The following is a 7,607-nucleotide window of genomic DNA, read 5'->3' on the forward strand; positions in this document are numbered from 1 at the left end:
GTGAGTTAGTTAGGAGAAGGAAGTTACTTAGATTATTGCATTAGGTAGTTTGTTTAATTTGCTTGTACTATTTTTATTTAAATAAACTCTTGTAGCTATTTATTCTGTCTGAAATGAAATTTGCATGATTGTAAGCTAAGCTTAATTCTCAAGTCACATCATTACAGCATTGTGAAGTAATTCTTCCACTGCTAAACTCTCTGAACTCTTGTAGTTGTGGCATTTTTTATTAGGACATCCACCTAATCACAGAATAATTATAATGCAAAACGAGTACAATAATCTGAAATTTTCTAGCTCCAATAAATCATGTGACTCACGTCATTATGCAAAGCAGAATAAATCTCCTTTTGTACCAAGGATTTTTAAAACTAAAAATGTATTTGACATTATTCATATGGATATTATAGGGTCCAATAAACACTGCTTTTATTTTAAGTTTCAAATATTTTTTTACCAAATATTTTCTACATACAAGTTATTTACACAAATAAATTCATATAAGTTCTTTAACTTCATTTACTTCACGCGCTACTATCTAACCAACTTTTCAATCAATGCGCGAATAGATAACTGCTTTTTTTGAAAGGATTTTGTTTCTATTTTTTATTTTTTTTAGCGTTTTCGATCTACATTCTCTTCCATCTCTGCGTTCATTGCGTTTCTCTTCGTTCGTTCTCTGCGTTCTCTTTCTTCGTTTTTCACGATTTTCTTCGTTCTCTACGTTTTTGAAATCAAGCTCTGAGATCAATTTTGAACAGTTATCTCGTTGTTAAAGATAATGAATGATTCAAGTTCAGATTGTCAATTGAACCAGAGCGAAGTGGATTATTATTTTGAATCCAATAATTAAGTGGCTGATGTGTGGTTCGATTCTACTTAATATTTTCGTTAGAGTTTATGATTCTGTAGGTGAATAATGTTTTTGTTTGTGAAAATGATTGTTCATCGTTAATGGTTTGAATTGAATGTAATGTAGCAGTTCTGCATTAAAAAAATATTTTTGCGTATTTGTAGCAAATTTCGGTATAAAATTAAGATATTATGTGTATTGTTAAGAATTTTCGGTGATGTGTACTAATAAATTCTACATAATTCAAAACTCTTCTTCTTCCTCCTCCTCCTCATCTTCTGCTACTTCTTCTTCTTTTTCATTATCATCATCATCATCATCATCATATTTTATTTTCTTATTCATCTTTTTCTTCTTATTTTACCTTCTCAAGTTTCTTCTTGTTTTACTCTCTTAACAAGAATAAAAACAAAAAAATCAAACAAAGAAGAAGAAAAAACACATAATACTATTGAAGGTTCCAGAAGGCTTAGAGAAGGGGGTTGAATCTATGGCCTTCTTTAACTTTGAATTATTAAGCCTTAAACATATAACTTTAAACTTGATTTCTGTTGATTTGCGCAGCGGATAAATCAGGAGACAATTTCGTTTTGTTTCATAAAAATCATAAAATAGAACTAAAGCAGAGAGGAAGAAGTTGACAAAGTCATATATCCTGGTTTAGTTGTCTTGTGCAATGCAACCTACATGCAATCTCCATCACAATGTTGGTGAAATTTTCACTATAATCCAAGTATTACATACACCAATTTCTTAGGACTCAACTTAATCCTATCTAGACACACAAGCTTCAACATAAACTTGACTTGGCTATGCTAATACCTAGACTCACCACACCAAGTGCTTACCCAACTTAGCAAGGGATATCTCTCAGGTACATGACACAAGACAGAAAATACAAACAAAAGAAATCTGAAATCACTCTTGGCTTTTCTCTCAAGTACTTCTCTCAGCCTTTTTCACTCTATGGCTTTTTCTCAATGCCTCTCTTTCTTGCCTTTTACCTCTCAAAGAAAATTAAGAAAGATATACATTGAAACTGAAATACAAAACAGCAAAACATGAAGGAGATGATGAATAACAACTTTTACTCTATGCACTGAACCCATCTTTTGAACTCAAAACATTGTTCTTCATCTTGGCGGAGTGCTTGATGAGCGGATAATTTATACCCTTTTTAGCATTGTTTTTACATAGCTTTTAGTATGTTTTAGTTACTTTTTATTATATTTTTATTATGCAAAAATCATATTTCTTGACTTTACTATGAGTTTGTGTATTTTTCTGTGATTTCAGTTATTTTCTGGCTGAAATTGAGGGATCTGAGCAAAAGTCTGATTCAGAGGTTGAGAAAGGACTATAGATGCTGTTGGATTCTGACTCTCCTGCACTTGAAGTAGATTTTCTGGAGCTACAGAAGCCCAATTGGCGCGCTCTAAATTGCGTTGGAAAGTAGACATCTTGGAATTTCAAGCAATATATAATAGTCCATAACTGGCGTTCAAATGCCCACCAGAGACCCTTTTCTGACGTAAAACGCCAGAACTAGCACCAGAACTGGAGTTAAACGCCCGAAATGGCATCCAAGCTGGCATTTAACTCTAGAAATGGCCTATGCACGTGTAAAACTCAATGCACAGCCCAAGCACATACCAAGTGGGCCCCGAAAGTAGATTTCTGCACTATCTGCACTTAGTTACTTATTTTCTGTAATCCCTAGTAACTAGTTTAGTATAAATAGCACTTTTTACTATTGTATTCGTATCTACCTTTGGAAGCTTATGCCATATTTCATGTTTGGAGGCTGGCCATACGGCCATGCCTAGACCTTTTTCTCTTATGTATTTTCTACGGTGAAGTTTCTACACCTCATAGATTAAGGTGTGGTGTTCTGTTGTTCTTCATGAATTAATGCAAGTACTATTGTTTCTCTTTCAATTCATGCTTACTTCTTCTCCAAGATATACTCTCGTACTTAATTCAGTTAAGTCAGAATGAAGGGGTGACCCGTGACAATCACCCATATCTTCGTTACTCGCTTAGCCAAGATCCGCGTGCCTGACAACCACAAGCGGTCTACATGATATTCAACGTAGTCATTGGACAACAGCCAAAGTATATTCTCTTAGGTCTCTAATACATGGACCGAGTCCGTGATATTAGAACCTTCGTGGTATAGGCTAGAACCAATTGGCAGCATTCCTGAGATCCGGAAAGTCTAAACCTTGTCTGTGGTATTCCGAGTAGGATCTGAGAAGGGATGACTGTGACGAGCTTCAAACTCGCGAATGTTGGGCGCAGTGACAGTGTGCAAAAGGATAGAGAGATCCTATTCCAACGCTAGTGAGAACCGACAGATGATTAGCCGTGCGGTAGCTGTACCTAGTATTTTTCATCCGAGACGAGAAATTTGACAGTTGATTAGCCGTGTAGAAACCATACCTGATATTTTTCATCCGAGAGGATCATATAGCTTGCCATGGAAGGAAGCACGCATGATTGGATGAAGACAATAGGAAAGCAGAGGTTCAGAAGCAACAAAGCATCTCCAAACGCTTATCTGAAATTCCCACCAATGAATTACATAAGTATCTTTATTTTATTTTATGTTTTATTTATCTTTTAATTATCAAAACCTCATAACCATTTGAATCCGCCTGACTAAGATTTATAGGTTGACCATAGCTTGCTTCAAGCCAACAATCTCCATGGGATCGACCCTTACTCACGTAAGGTATTACTTGGACGACCCAGTGCACTTGCTGGTTAGTTGTGCGGAGTTGTGAAAAGTGTGATCACAATTTCGTGCACTAAGTTTTTGGCGCTGTTGCCGGGGATTGTTCGAGTTTGAACAACTGACGTTTCATCTTGTTGCTTAGATTGGATAATTTTATTTTATGTTTAAGCTTTTTTTTATTTTTATTTTCGAAAAAAAATCATTCAAAAATTTTTAAGAATGAATTCTAGAGTTTCATGAGATATGTTGAAACCTGGCTAGCTGTTAAGCCATGTCTAATCTTTTGGACTGAGGTTTCCACTTTTCATTGTAGAAAGGTCATCATTTGCAGTGCTTTACTAAAGCTTGGCTGGCCATTTGGCCATGTCTAATTCTTTTGGACCGAAGCTTTAGAATCCTGGAATTCTTATTAAAAATTTTGAATTTTTCTATTTTCTTTTTCCAAAATAATTTCGAAAAAATATACAAAAAAAATTAATAAAATCACAAAACCAAAAAAAAAATTTGTTTCTTGTTTGAGTCTAGTGTCAAATTTTAAGTTTGGTGTCAATTGCATATTTTTAATTTTCGAAAATTCATCATATGTTCTTTCTTGATCTTCAAGTTGTTCTTGATGATTTTCTTTGTTGAATCTTGTGATTTTTTTGTTTTGTGTTTTTTGTTGTTTTTTATATGCATTTTCAAATTCATAGTATCTAAACATTAAAAATTTCTAAGTTTGGTGTCTTGCATGTGTTTCTTTTCTTAAAAATTTTCAAAAAAATATGTTCTTGATGTTCATCATGATCTTCAAAGTGTTCTTGATGTTCATCTTGACATTCAAAGTGTTCTTGCATGCATTATTTGTTTTGATCTTAAATTCTTATGTCTTGTGTCTTTTTGTTATTTTTATCTTTCTTTATTAATTCAAAAAAATCAAAAATAATATCTTTCCCTTATTTTACTCATAAATTTCAAAATTTTGGGTTGACTTAGTCAAAGATTTTTAAAATTTAGTAGTTTCTTGTTAGTTAAGTCAAAATTTTAATTTAAAAATTTTATCTTTTCAAATCTTTTTCAAAAATCAAATCTTTTTCATTTCTCTTTTATGTTTTTTTCGAAAATATTTTTCTTAAAAAAATTTATTTTTAAAATCTTTTTCTTATTTTAATTTCACATTTTCAAAAACTTTACTAACAATTAATGTTTTGATTCAAGAATTTCAAGTTTGTTACTTTCTTTTTAAGAAAGGTTCAATCTTTAAATTCTAGAATCATATCTTTTAGTTTCTTGTTAGTCAAGTCATCAACTTTAATTTTAAAAATCAAATATTTTTAATTTCCGTTTCAAATCTTTTTCAAAATAGTTTTCAATCATATCTTTTTCAAAATTTAATTTCAAAATCTTTTTCCAACTTCTTATCTTTTCAAAAATTTATTTTCAAATCTTTTTCAATTAACTACTTGATTTTTTTGTTTGATTTTAAAATTTTACTAATTCTTATCTTTTTCAAAACCACCTAACTACTTTTCTCTTTCTCTAATTTTCAAAAACCACTAACCACTTTTTTTCAAAATTCTTTTTAATTAACTGATTGTTTTAAATTCTAATTTTATTTTATTTCTTTTAATATTTTCAATACTAACCAATAATTAAAATGAAAACAAAAATATTTTTCTTTTCTTTTAAATTAATATTCGAATACTCTCCCTCTCTCATCTCTTTCTATTTATTTTATTTATTTACTAACACTTCTCTTCTACTCATAATTCGAACCCTCTCTCTCTCTCTATGTTCGAATTTCTTCCTCCTTCTTCATTCTATTCTTCTTTTTCTCTGACACATAAAGGAATCTCTATACGGTGACAAGAGTATTATTCTTCTTTTCTGTTCTCTTCTTTTTCATATGAGTAGGAACATGGATAAAGGCATTCTTGTTGAAGCTAATCTTGAACCTGAAAGGACTCTGAAGAGGAAGCTAAGAGAAGCTAAAGCACAACACTCCGGAAAGGACCTTACAGAAATTTTCGAAAAAGAAGTAGACATGGTAGCCGAACCCAACAACAATGGTGGAGATGTAAGGAAGATGCTTGGTGACTTTACTACACCAACATCCGACTTCTATGGAAGAAGCATCTCAATTCCTGCAATTGGAGCAAACAACTTTGAGCTTAAGCCTCAATTAGTTTCTCTAATGCAGCAGAATTGCAAGTTTCATGGACTTCCATTGGAAGATCCTCATCAGTTCTTAGCTTAATTCTTGCAAATCTGTGACACTGTTAAGACCAATGGGGTTAATCCCGAGGTCTACAGACTTATGCTTTTTCCCTTTGCTGTAAGAGACAGAGCTAGGATATGGTTGGACTCACAACCTAAAGAAAGCCTGAACTCTTAGGAAAAGTTGGTCAATGCTTTCTTGGCCAAATTCTTTCCACCTCAAAAGATGAGCAAGCTTAGAGTGGAAGTCGAAACCTTCAGGCAGAAGGAAGGTGAATCCCTCTATGAAGCTTGGGAAAGATACAAGCAATTAATCAGAAGGTGTCTTTCTGACATGCTTTCAGAATGGAGCATCGTATGTATATTCTATGATGGTCTGTCTGAATTGTCCAAGATGTCATTGGACCACTCTGCTGGTGGATCTCTTCATCTGAAGAAAACCCCTACAAAAGCCCAGGAACTCATTGAAATGGATGCAAATAACCAGTTCATGTACACTTCTGAAAGAAATCCTGTGAATAATGGGATGACTCAAAAGAAAGGAGTTCTGGAGATTGATACTCTGAATGCCATATTGGCTCAGAATAAAATATTGACTCAGCAAGTCAATATGATTTCTTAGAATCTGACTGGAATGCAAGCTGCATCCGACAGTACTAAAGAAGCCTCCTCTAAAGGAGAAGCTTATGACCCTGAGAATCCTGCAATGGAAGAGGTGAATTACATGGGAGAATCCTATGGAAACACTTACAATCCTTCATGGAGGAATCATCCTAATTTCTCATGGAAGGATCAGCAGAAGCCTAATCAGGGCTTCAATAATAATAATGGTGGGAGAAATAGATTTGGCAATAGCAAGCCTTTTCCATCATCTTCTCAGCAACAGACAGAGAATTCTAAGCAGAGCCTCTCTGACTTAGCAACCATAGTCTCTGATCTATCTAAGACCACTCTCAGTTTTATTGCTGAAACAAGGTCCTCCATCAGAAATTTAGAGGCACAAGTGGGTCAGCTGAGTAAAAGAGTTATTGAAATCCCTCCTAGTACTCTCCCAAGCAATACAAAAGAGAATCCAAAGAGAGAGTGCAAGACCATCAATATAACCAAAGTGGCCGAACCTATAGAGGAGGAAGAGGTAGTGATTTCCACTAAGGAAGACCTTAATGGACGTCCACTGACCACTAAGGAGTTTCCTAATGAGGAACCAAAGGAATCTGAGGCTTATACAGAGACCATAGAGATTCCACTGAATTTACTGTTGCCATTCATGAGCTCTGATGAGTATTCTTCCTCTGAAGAGGATGAATATATTGTTGAAGAGCAAGCTGCTCAGTATCTAGGAGCAATCATGAAGCTAAATGACAAGCTATTTTGTAATGAGACTTGGGAGGATGAACCTCCATTACTCATCAATGAATTGAATTCCTTGGTTCAACTGAAATTACCTCAGAAGAAACTAGGTCCCGAAAAGTTCTTAATACCCTATACGATAGGCACCATGACCTTTGAGAAGGCTCTGTGTGACCTGGGGTCAGGTATAAACCTCATGCCACTCTCTGTAATGGAGAAACTATGGATCTTTAAGGTACAAGCTGCAAGAATCTCACTAGAGATGGCAGACAAATCAAGGAAACAGGCTTATGGACTTGTAGAGGATGTCTTAGTGAAGGTTGAAAGCCTGTACATCCCTGCTGATTTCATAATCCTACACATTAGGAAGGAAGAAGATGCATCCATTATCCTTGGAAGACCCTTCCTAGACACAACAAGAGCTGTGATTGATGTGGACAGAGGAGAGTTAGTCCTTCAATTGAATGAGGA

The sequence above is a fragment of the Arachis hypogaea genome, chromosome 15 (assembly GCF_003086295.3).
Source record: "Arachis hypogaea cultivar Tifrunner chromosome 15, arahy.Tifrunner.gnm2.J5K5, whole genome shotgun sequence".
NCBI lineage: Eukaryota > Viridiplantae > Streptophyta > Magnoliopsida > Fabales > Fabaceae > Arachis > Arachis hypogaea.